Consider the following 13130-nt stretch of genomic DNA (forward strand, 5'->3'; position numbering starts at 1 on the left):
CATCTCCCCACAGGAGGGTGAAGCCGAGATTTTAGCTCCTGTTGAATGTCCCAGGTACCAGAGTGAAGGTGACTCTACAATAGAACATTCCAGCAAATCTTCGGACATGGCTGGAATCAAAATGGGGATGGCGCAGACTGATATATGTGACCCGGGTGGAGCTGTTTCTGATTTGTCAGAATCAGATGATGAAGTTGAGATGACTGAGTTGTCTCAATCTTCATCGTATCAGTCATCCATAGCCCCTCAACTTATTATTTCTTTTCTAAATGACACCTACCGACAGCGAAATGTGATTGCAAAAGATCATTTTCCTGATTTAATTTCATTCGTCCAGGCTGCATAGGACATAATTAGGAAGCTGGATGAATTTCATTTAACAAGGTCGCTGTTTCATCGGCTTATAAAGGCTGTTACAATAGCAGGGAGCGAGATTTCCCAACAACCGCTCAAGCCTTTTGATAATCCATGAAAAAAATCACCTTTGGAACCTCAAATATGAACGGTGGAGGTGCAAGCCAAAACCGCCAGGTTCAGGTGAAAAGTTTATTTGAGTGCAAGAAAATTGATGTACTCTTACTCCAGGAAACCCATATAATTCAAAATGGGGAGTACGACTGGTGTCGCCTCTTTAAAGGACAATGTTTTTTTAGTAACATGTCTTCTTCTTCTGCTGGTGTGGCCTTTTTACTCAGACCAGGCCTAGTACCTGAGTCATGCCTCTTCCAGGAGGTGATTAAAGGCCGGTTTATTTCATTGGAACTGGTCATTAATAATTTTCGCTTTACACGATTCAACGTTTATGCACCAAGTGAGAATGTGGAATGAAGAGCTTTCTTTTCATTTTTGATTCGACACATGCAGTCGATAGATCTCAATAATTGTATTTGCTTGGGGGGTGACTTTAATTGCACCTTTAAACCCAGTATAGACCGAAATACAGCAGAACCTCATCCCGAAGGTAGTACTGATTTGTTAAATTACTTTTCGGCAGTGGGTGTGCTAGATGCATGGAGGCCACATTACCCTAACAAATCTGAGTATACTTGGGGACGATGTGCCAATGGGAGAATGACCTTCGCTAGACTTGACCGTTGGTACATAAACTCACAGTTCAGGAATGCGGTTATCTCTCCAAATCATTTTCCATCTTTGTTTTCTGATCATTTAGTTTCCATGGGCCTCTTTTTCCCTCAACCCTTACGCAAAAGTGCATACTGGAAATTCAATACGAGTCTTCTCGAAGATGCTTTGTTTAAAGACGCCTTCCGTGCTTTTTGGGTCATCCAACTTTCAAAAAAGCCCTCTTTCTCTTCTTTAGCATTATTGTGGGATAACACAAAAGCTCAGATTAGAGCATTTTGTCAGCAGTTTGCTTCAAATGAAACTGATGTAAAAAAATATATAACAATGGCTTGTTTAGAAGCTGATATTATACGGTTAGAGTGTAAACTGGCTGAAGATAATAACAGAAGAGAGCACAGGTTATTGGTTGAAAAGAAGGCTCAATTGAGAGAGCTGATTCAGGAGAAAGCAGCAGGCCTGTTAATCAGATTAAGAATAAACAATTTAAAGGTATTAGACAACCCGAATAAATCTTTCTTCCAAATGGATTTTGTAAATAAGCCACCCAAAACCTTTTTCTCTGCACTAGACTTTAGGGGAAACATGGTTGCCAACCCTGGAGATGTAAGGTTGTGCATTAGAGTTTTTTTTTTAAAGTTTATGCAAAACAAAATGTTTGTGAGCAAACCATGAAATTTTTAACTTCTTACCTTTCATCCCTAACTGAGCCTCAGTGCCTGGGCCTGGATTCACCAATTACTTTGTCTGAGCTAACGCAGGCCCTAACTGAAATGGACTCGGGGAAAGCTCCTGGGATTGACGGCCTACCAGCAGAATTTTTCTAGGCTTTTTGGGACCTTTTGGGCCCTGAATTATTGAATGTCCTGGAATCATCCTTGGTGCTTGGAGAACTCCCACTAAGCTTCAGAAGAGCAGTGGTGTCGCTGATTCCAAAGACTGGAGATCTACGACAGATAAAGAATTGGCCGGTCTCGTTATTATGTACGGACTACAAAATATTGTCAAAAGTGTTGGCCAGTCGGTTGAAGACGGTAATCGGTGATCTAGTCCACCATGATCAGAATTACTGCATCCCAAACAGATCTCTTTATGATAATATTTTTTTGATCAGAGATTTAATGGAATGTGATTGCTTGGAAAAAGATTTTGGGATAATATTCCTTGATTTGGAAAGATCTTTTGATCGTGTTGATCATGTTTTTTTGTATTGTGTGCTTGAAGCATGTGGCTTTGGTGCCAATTTGAGGGCCTACGTGACTTTGTTGTACAACAATATATTTAGTTTATTTAAAATAAATAACGAACTCAGTTCTCCGGTACAGGTTCAAAAGGGGGTGAGACAAGGATGCCCGGTTTCTGGGTTGTTATTTTCCTTGGTCATGGAATCACTCCTAATTTTATTTAGGAAAAATATTTCAGGAGTGACTGTATCCCCTGGGGGTCCTTCAGTCGTTGTTTTGGCTTATGCAGATGATGTCTGTGTGGTTGTTAAGAAGGAGAGTGATATCCCTGCACTTGTTGAATGTTTAAATCTTTTTTGCCTCACTTCTTCTTTGAAGTGTAACTGGGACAAGAGTAAGGCCTTATGGATTCCCTGTCTCAAGAACATTCCACCTGGAAGAGTGCTGGTACCACCTATGCATCTACCAACAATGTTAAAATGGGTGGAAGACAGAGTCAAATACCTTGGGGTTTTCCTGGGATCTCCACATTACATCCTCAAAAATTGGGACGGGATTGTTGAGCATGTCAAAAAAAGATTGGGACTGTGGAAACGAGCTCTGCCCCACCTTTCCTACAAAGGCAGGGTTCTCGTGGTTAATAATTTGGTGGCTTCTTCCCTGTGGCATAGGTTTATCTGCCTTCAGCTGCCGGAGGCACTACTAAAGGCAGTGCAGAGGCTACTGGTGGATTTTTTTTTTGGAGTGGTCACCATTGGTTACTACCAAATGTCATATGTAGCCCCTTGTCTGAAGGTGGCCAGGGACTGATCGACATAAAAAGTCGTATCATGGCTTTTCGGCTGTGTACCATACAGCAGTTGCTGTACAAGGAACGACTGCCAAGCCGACTTCTGGCCTATCACATGCTGCGAAAAGCAAGCGGGCTCGGATATGGCCTTGAACTTTTCTTAGTCCAACTCCAACATGTCGACACATCTCATCTACCATCATTCTATCAGAGCCTTCTGAATGCCTGGCAAAGCCTTTCGACTAGTCGCCAGAAAGAAACCTATGCAACAAACACGTTTGTGGAAGAACCCCTTTTTTACAACCCACTTTTTCCTGCAATTCCAAGAAGCCGAGACTTTTATCAACACTTTATTACAGCAGGCATAATCAAAGTGTTGGACCTCCACCATGATTCTGGTTGGGGGTGGAATTCGGTGCAAGAGATAGCTGATATGACTGGAATATGGTTAAACAGAATAATCAGAAGAGTCCTAAAGGAAATAGTAAAGAAAAGCTTCCAACTTGGACTAAGATGGATCCAGGAAGTTTTGGTGACATCCAAGGACTGGCAATTTCCTGGTTTATTGGTACAGCCTAGTCACTGAGACTTGCCCCCAATTAGTGAGGGACAAAACAATGATCAGAAATGCAGTAGTAAAGACCTGTATCGTTTATGTACTGCAGTTCTGCTTGGGAACTCTCCGTTAAATGGAGTGGCCAGGTGGAAAGTGCTAATGCCGGAAGGACTCCCATCTGAGCCTGCATGGGAATCTATATACAGTAAGCTGGTAAGCAAAAGGACAGGTGATCTCCAGTGGCGAATGATACACTGGATCATTCCGTCTAATAAATTAGTGAGTCATTTCGCGCCCACATTGACGTGTTGCCCGTTCTGTGTTTGCACAGAGGATGTGTTCCATGCATACGTTGATTGTGCAAGGCTTGTGCCTTTATTTCAATGGCTGAATTACATGGCTGGAAAAATGAATATCACTTTTTCTCTGCGATCATTTATTTTTGGTTTCAATGATATGAAAGAACATGTACATATGTTGTTTTTGTTTTTAGTGGCCACGGCGAAAATGGCAATTTATGTATCGAGGAAGGAAAAACAAAGGAAAGCTGATTGGGCAATGTGATGTCTTGTTCTTTTTTAATGCCTTGATATTTGCAAGACTCAAACTTGAATTTTGTGTTTCTGAAAGAAAGAAAAGTATTAATGACTTTATGAACATTTGGTGTTTTGATGGGATCTGCATGGTGCAGGAGAATGAATTAATGATATATTTGTAGGTTTGTTTGGATTGAATCGGTGTGTGGTCGGTTTTTCTGTTGTTGTTTTTCTTTTCTAGTTCATTGTACTGTTTTGAATTCCTTTCCTTTCCGGTTATTATCTTTTTTTCTTTTCTGTGTTTTCGATTATTGTGCTTGTATTGAATAGTATCTTCACCGACTGGCTTGTATTTTTATAATAAAAAGTCTCCTCTCTCTCTCTCTCTCTCTGTCTCTGTCTCTGTCTCTTTCTCTCCCTCACTCTCTTTCTGTCTCTCTGTGTGTCCTCTCTGTGTGTTTGAATAATAAGATATTATAAGATAATAATAATAATACCAATAAATAATAAGATAATAATAATAAGAATTTATTTTGGCTTAATCAACTTTCTTGTCCCCAAAAATGTGGGTATAGCCACCAAAATCAACTTTCTACATTGTTTAGTCGCTGAAATATAAGTTTTCGTGTGAATTGGCGGCAATTTTGAATTTTGTCATTTTGGGCATGTTCACTTCAAAATTCAGCTTGGCAACATTGTTTCTTGGATTCAGCATACAAAACCACATAGGAAAATATATTTTGCCGACTTTCTCAAAGAAACGCCCGTGGGTTTACAATTATGAGAATACCGACCAGTCTAAAAACAATATACCCTATTTTACTCCAGGAGATCCCAGAATTACCCACCCAAAATATCGTTGTGATAGGTTCAGCCGTTTTTGCGGTACCTTCGAACGGACGGACAGACAGACAGACAGACGGACGGACATTTGGTGAATTATAGTAAGATTATTACTGCCAATAATTATTACGATTATTGTTGTTAATATTATTATGGTGCTACTATTGATGTTGATGTCAGCCCATCCCCCATGCAGCTAATATGATGTTTTTCTCTATCCTAGATAGACAAAAATATATAACACAAAAAATATACCCCAAAGACATATAATATAGTACAGTGTACTGGTATTATATGTTTTGTTAAATTTATCTCCATTTCATCACATTTGAATACAAATGGTGATTTATCTACAAAAGCAAATAATCTTTATCCATGCATTGTATTTGACCTTTTATTTCAAATTCATATCAAAATTGTAAAATAAACATTTTGAAATCAGTAAAATAAATATCTGAAGGCACTACCAATAGCTGTTCAATAGGCACTACCAATAGCTTTTCAAAAGGCCCCGAAGACCCAAAATAATAAAAAGACCCAAAAGACCCGAACACCAAAAAGACCCAGAAGACCCCAAAGACTGAAAAGACCCCAAAGACCCAAAAGGCTCCGAAGACCCAAAAGGCCCTGAAGACTTGGAAAACTGCGCATGCACAAGATTGGAGGTCTTGTCTCTTCAAAGCTGTCCATGCGCGCTCGCTTTCGAAGATAAGTAACTTTTCACAATTGTGTTTTTGTCGAAACTGTATCTTTCTCTCGGTGTATGTACCTATTGGGGTGTCTTTAATAGTATTCTTGGCGTTGGTTTTTCATACCTGTGTACAGAATCGTCGGTCTTTCGTATCACGTATTCTGAGGCCTAAGTGTAGTACTAGGCTACCGTGTCCGACCTTGGCTTGAGGCTTTGTTTTTGTCTCAGCGGTTCTCCGATCGCGCTGCAATTACTTTCCGGTCTCTGTTTTTCACGGTCTTTTCATCCCATACTTCCTTGTTTTAAAATCTTAAATAAAATAAAAAAATAAAAATTTTTCCTTCTGTTCTTATTCGTTTATTCGTTCTTATTTGTTCGTTCGTTCTTCGACCACGTTGTTTGTGATCACGTGATCACGTTGTTAAAAAATGTCTCATCTGACCCCTGAAGACCTGTATTCTGTCATATTCTATAACACCTTTTTCTTCTTCTTCTATAAAAGGATGCTTTTGACTTGCTCACCAAATCTATTCATTCGAAAAAAAAATTCCATCTCTTATAGTGCATCTTTCATTCATTCCCTAAACTCTCCAGCACTCCATCCTCCCTCCAGCGTCCTCAAACGTATTTTTGACTCGAAGGTCTCAAGAAACTCATTTTGCAATAAATGTTCGTTTCCCATTAATCGTACACTTTTCAAAATCACATCACCCCAAAATCCCATTTCCCATCACCCCTCCCCTCTAAATCTACCCCCTTGCCCCTCCCCTCCAAATCATCCCCATCACCCATCTCTTTCAAATCTTCCCCCTTGCCCCTCCCCTCCAAATCTTCCCAATCACCCATTCCTTTCAAATCTCCCCCCACACCCCTCCCCTCCGAGACTCTCCCTTGCTCCTCCCCTCCTAGACTCCCGTCTCACCCCTCCTCCTCAAAGCGTCCTCCCCGCTTCTTCCCCCTTCCAACTTTCACCTTCATCTCCCTCAACCTTCTGCCTCGCTCTTCCCCCTCGTCAAATAACACCTCACTGCGCCTCTCCCAATCACCATCAAACCTTTTGTCTGCCCCATTCTTCCCTTTCTCCAAGCTATTCTGTAATCTCTGACACACCTTCAACAGCTCTCCCTATCTCTTCCTCCTCTTCCACATCTTACCCTACCGCTCCCCCCCCCACTGTTCTGTATCCGATGCTCCCCCTTCCTCTTCCTTAACAGTATGGACCTCAAACTTGTCTGATCTCTCCATACAGGTTGCTTCTGACAAACCAGACGTGATCTGCTTAACAGAAACTTTCCTCCTTCATGATGTCTCTGATTCCTTGGTATCTCTCCCAGGTTACTCCCTCCTCCGGTATGATAGACCTGAGCCCCGTCCTGGAGGTGGGGTTGCTATCTTTATAAAAAAACTCTTCCTCACTCGCCCTGCACTGCCCTCTCTCCACCTCACCCCCAGGAATACCTTTGGCTACGGCTTCCCCTTCGCTCCCACCTTTTGTTCATATGAGTGTTGTACCGTCCACCAAACAGTGATGACTCCATCTACATCTCGCTGTCTGAGAATATGGACCAACTTCTATCTACCCATCCCAACTCTCTCTTCCTCATATGTGGTGATTTCAACTGTCACCATGCCAGTTGGCTGGGTGTGGGTACCTCTCTCACCAGCCATGGCTCTTCAGCAAAGGACTTCTGTGACTCACTGGGACTGACACAATCTGTCAATTTCCTGACCCGGATTTCAGTCAACGGAGCATCTTCTCTTCTGGACTTGGTTATGACTAACTTCCCTGAAAATGTCTGCTGCTCTTCTTCTGCTCCAATCGGCTCTTCTGATCATGTGCTTGTTAAAGTGGACATCTCTCTGACCATTCTCAGAGAGCCTCCTCAGCGTCGACGAGTCTGGCATTTCACTCAGGCCAACTGGCATGGTCTTCAAGCAGCCATCAATCATCTGGACTGGTCTCCCATCTCTACTGCCTCTGACATAAATTCTTCCTGGGAATTCTTCAAAAGCAAACTGCTCTCTCTCATGCACAGATTTATCCCATCTCGTCTTCTGTTGTCATACCCTTCTTCCCGTCCATGGTACACGGAATCTTCTGGTGAGGCTATTGCCCAGAAACAACTTGCTTTCGTCTCCTGGAAAGCAAATCCAACGGAAGGAAATCTCATTTCCTTTCACAAAGCCCGAAACAAGTGTGTGTCCACCCTCAGGAGAGCCAGGAAACAATATCTCTCCGTTCTCAGGACCGAACTCTCTTATCTGTCTCCCTCTTCCAAATCCTGGTGGCGTCTGGTCAAATCTGTTTCTGGTGTTTGTTCCCCCTCCATCCCCTCCCTCACCTCAAATGGCCACACGGCTTTTGGTATCCGTGAAAAAGCTGAATGCCTCAACTCTGTGTTTGCCTCTAAATCTTGTGTCCCAAACCCATCTCTCTCTGTACCCACCGTACCCAGTCGTACCCAGCTGCTCCTGGACTCTGTGTCCTTTCCTCCTGACAAGGTGGAAAAGTTTCTGTCAACCCTCGACTCGGATTCTGCAACTGGACCTGACGGCATCAGCCCACGATCCTAAAATCCTGTTCTTCCTGGAGTTCCACAGTTCAGGCTGGAGTTCCACAAGGCAGTGTTCTGGGCCCTGTGCTTTTTCTGGTCTTCATCAATGATCTCTCTGACTCTCTTGAAAATCCTCTATCTCTTTGCTGATGACTCTACTCTCTGTCGCTCCATTCTTCATCCCTCAGATCGGCAGTCTGCAGCCTCCTCACTCTCTGCAGACCTGGACAAAATCACAGACTGGGCAAACAAGTGGAACATGTCTTTCAATCCTGACAAATCTCACACTCTTACGATGTCTCTTCGAAAAGACCGACTGGACAACCCTCCCATCCACTTTCTGAATAATCCTCTTGAAGAAGTTCTGTCACTCAAGCTTTTGGGTCTCACTATCTGCCATGACCTTTCCTCGGAAAACCACATTTCAAATCTGGCCTCCAAAGCCAGTCGCCGACTGGGCATCCTCTGTCGTGCGAAGTCCTTCCTTGGCACACCTGAGCTCCTCACCACATACAAGGCTTTCATCCGCAGCTCAATGGAATACTGCTCTCCCCTCTGGGCTGGTGCTCCTGCCTCACACCTAGCTCGTCTTCACGCTGTTGAAACCAAAGCATTCAGAATCATTGGAATCTCCCGCGATGAAGCTAACTCCAAGGGCCTCTCACTCACTCACCGCAGGCAGGTTGGTGGTCTTTCCGTCTTCTACCGACTCCTCTCTGGCCTTGCCCCCCCAGCTGTCTCTGGGCTCTGTCCCGCAAATATTCCTACAGGTCGCACAAGATCTGCCTGCAACCCTCTTATGGTCAAACTGCCAAAATCAAGACTCCCTGCTCACCTTCACTCCTTCATTCCTCTTTTCTCCCACCTCTGGAACAAACTCCCTCACTCTCTTCAATCCCACTCCACCCTCCAGGTCTTTAAAACAGCTGTTCACCACCATCTCTTATCTTCCCCCATCCAAAACCTTGATCTTTTCTACCCCCGCTAATTTCACCCCAAATCCACTTTTTTGAAATACCAACTTCTGTCCTGGAAGTCCTTGGTGTCCTTGTGTTTTATACTTCTCCCTCCCCCCCCGCCCCCCTTCCCACGCCTCCTCCCCCCAAGCCCTCTCCCTTCCACACATCTCCCTGCTCTCAAATGTTGTGTTTGTGTGCTTCCCCTTCTCTCCCCATCTTGTTTTCCACTCCCTCTTTTTATATATTTTGTTTGTCTGGTTGATTTGTTTGTGAAGTAAATGTTAGCTCTTTTACGAGACTCGATTCAGTATACAAAAAAAAAAAAAAAAAAACCCAAAATACCCCAAAGACTTAACAGACCCCAAAGACTAAGAAGACCCCAAAGACTGAAAAGACCCAAAATACCCCAAAGACCCTGAAGACCTAGAGTATCCCAAAGACTGAAATGACCCTGAAGACCTAAAATACCCCAAATAAAAGACCCAAAATAACCTGAAGACCCAAAATACTTAAATACCCAAATACCTAAAAGACCCCAAAGACTGAAAATACTCCAAATAATACAAAGACTGAAAAGACCCAAAACACCCCAAAGACACAAAAGACCCTGAAGACCGAAAAGATGAAAAGACCCCGAAGACACAAAAGACCCCAAAGACTGAAAAGACCATGAAGACCAAAAATACCCCGAGGACCTAAAAGACCCTAAGACTGCAAAGACCCAAAAGGCCCCAAAGACCCAAAATACCTCAAAGACCTAGAAGACCCCAAAGACTGAAAAGACCCAAAAGGCCCCGAAGACCTAAAATACCCTGAAGACCTAGAATATCCCAAAGACTGAAACGACCATGAAGACCTAAAATACCCCAAATAAAAGACACAAAAGAACCTGAAGACACAAAATACCTAAAATACCCAAAATACTGCAAAGACCCAGAAGCCCCAAATTGGCCCCAAAACCCAAAATACCCCAAAGACACAAAAGACCTAGAAGACCTCAAAGACTGAACAGACCCCAAAGACTAAAAAGATCCAAAAACCCAGAAGACCCCAAAGACTGAAAAGTCCCCGAAGACCCAAAATACCCCAAATAAAAGACACAAAAGAACCTGAAGACACAAAATACCTAAAAGACCCCACATACTAAAAATACCTAAAAGACCCTGAAGCCCAAAAAGACTGAAAAGACTCCAAATAATACAAAGACTGAAAAGACCCAAAACACCCCAAAGACACAAAAGACCCTGAAGACCAAAAAGACTGAAAAGACCCCGAAGACACAAAAGACCCCAAAGACTGAAAATACCCCGAAGACCCAGAAGACCCTGAAGACCAAAAATAGCCCGGGGACCTAAAATACCCTAAAGACTGCAAAGACCCAGAAGGCCCCAAAGACCCAAAATACCCCAAAGACACAAAAGACCGAGAAGACCTCAAAGACTAAAAAGACCCCAAATACTTAAAAGACCCAAAAGGCCCCAAAGACCCCAAATACCCCGAAGACCGAGAATATCCCAAAGACTGAAACGTCCATGAAGACCGAAAAGACCCCAAAGACTGAAAAGACCCAAAATAACCTGAAGACCCAAACTACCTAAAATACCCCAAAGACTGCAAAGACCCAGAAGACCCAAAAGGCCCCAAAGACTCAAAATACCCCAAAGACACAAAATACCTAGAAGACCTCAAATACCTCAAAGACTGAAAAGACCTAGAAGACCTTCAAGACTGAAAAGACCCCAAATACCCCAAAGAATCTGAAGACCTAAAAGACCCCAAAGACAGAAAAGGCCCCGAAGCCCCAAAATACCCCAAAGACTGAAAAGATTCCAAAGACTACAAAGACCCAGAAGACCTAAAATAACCATAAAATAACCAAAATAACCAATAAGCTATCTTTATCAAAAACTCTCTTCCTCACTCTCCTTGCACTGCCCTCTCTCCTCACCCCCAGGAGTACCTCTGGCTACGGCTTCCTCTCCGCTCCCACCTTTTGTTCATATGTGTTCTGTACCGTCCCCCAAACAGTGATGACTCCATCTACATTTCACTGTCTGACAACATGGACCAACTTCTATCCACTCATCCCAACTCTCTCTTCCTCATATGTGGTGACTTCAATTGTCATCATGCCACCTGGTTGGGTGTGGGTTCCTCTCTCACCAGTCATGGCACCTCAGCAAAGGACTTCTGTGACTCACTGGGATTGACACAATCTGTCAATTTCCCGACCCGGATCTCAGCCAATGGAGTATCTTCTCTTCTAGACTTGGTTATGACTAACTTCCCTGCTAATGTCTGCTGCTCTTCTTCTGCTCCAATCGGTTCTTCTGATCATGTGCTTGTCAAAGTGGACATCTCTCTGGCCATTCTCAGAGAGCCTCCTCAGCGTCGACGAGTCTGGCATTTCACTCAGGCCGACTGGGACGGTCTTCAAGCAGCCATCAATCGTCTGGATTGGTCTCCCATCTCCACTGCCTCTGACATCAATTCTTCCTGGGAATTCTTCCAAAGCAAACTGATCTCTCTCATGCATAGATTTATCCCATCTCGCCTTCAGTTGTCTTACCCTTCCTCCCGTCCATGGTACACTGAATCTTGTGGTGAGGCAGTTGCCCTGAAACAACTTGCCTTTGCCTCTTGGAAGGCTAATCCAACTGAAGGAAATCTCAGTTCCTTCCACCAAGCTCGGAACAAGTGTGTGTCTACCCTCAGGAGTGCCAGGAAGCACTATCTCTCCTCACTCAAGAATGAACTCTCAAACCTGTCTCCTTCCTCCAAATCCTGGTGGCGTCTGGTCAAATCCGTTCCTGGTGTTTGTTCCCCCTCCATCCCCTCCCTTACCTCAAATGGCCACACAGTTGACATCGCACGTGACATAGCCGAATGCCTCAACTCTGTGTTTGCCTCAAAATCCTTAGTCCCAAACCCATCTCTCTCTGTTCCCACCTTTCCCAGTCGAACCAAACTGCTCCTGGACTCTGTGACCTTCTCTCCTGACAAGGTGGAGGAGTTTTTGTCAAACCTCGACTCTGATTCTGCAACTGGACCAGATGGCATCAGCCCACGGGTCCTAAAATCCTGCTCTGCCGCTCTATCTCACCCTCTCTCTGTTCTTTTCACCCTATCTTTTGCTCAAGGTCATCTGCCAGCATCCTGGAAATCAGCAAACATTACCGCTTTACACAAAAAAGGTGCAAAAACAGATCCTTGCAACTACAGACCAATCAGCCTGCTCCCAATTATCAGCAAAGTCATGGAATCCATCATTGCTTCGGATATGAAATCTTTCCTCTTCTCCAATGGCTTGATCTCTGATCATCAATTTGGTTTCAGACCAGGTCACTCTACTCTGGACATGCTGCTTCTGCTGTCTCAACAATGGATGGAGGTCCTCAATGCCAAACAGGAAATCAGAGCTGTCTCCCTTGACATATCACGTGCCTTCGATACGGTCTGGCACCCAGCTCTGCTCACCAAACTCTCCTCCTCTGGTATCCATGGAAATCTCCATGCATGGCTTGCGGACTTCCTCTCTGGTCGTAGTCAACGTGTGGCCCTGAATGGATTTCTCTCATCTCCCCTTCCCGTTCAGGCTGGAGTTCCCCAAGGCAGTGTGCTGGGCCCTGTGCTTTTTCTGGTCTTTATCAATGATCTCTCCGACTCTCTGGAAAATCCTCTGTATCTCTTTGCTGATGACTCCACTCTCTGCCGCTCCATTCCTCTTCCCTCAGATCGGCAGTCTGCAGCCTCCTCACTCTCTGAAGACCTGGACAAAATCACAGACTGGTCAAACATGTGGAACATGTCTTTCAATCCTGACAAATCTCACACTCTTACTATGTCTCTCCGAAAAGATCGACTGGACAACCCTCCCATCTACTTTCTCAACAATCCTCTCCAAGAAGTTCTGTCGCTCAAGCTTTTGGGTCT

The sequence above is a fragment of the Myxine glutinosa genome, chromosome 1, assembly GCF_964187855.1.
Source record: "Myxine glutinosa chromosome 1, kmMyxGlut1.1, whole genome shotgun sequence".
In the NCBI taxonomy this organism is placed as follows: Eukaryota; Metazoa; Chordata; class Myxini; order Myxiniformes; family Myxinidae; genus Myxine; species Myxine glutinosa.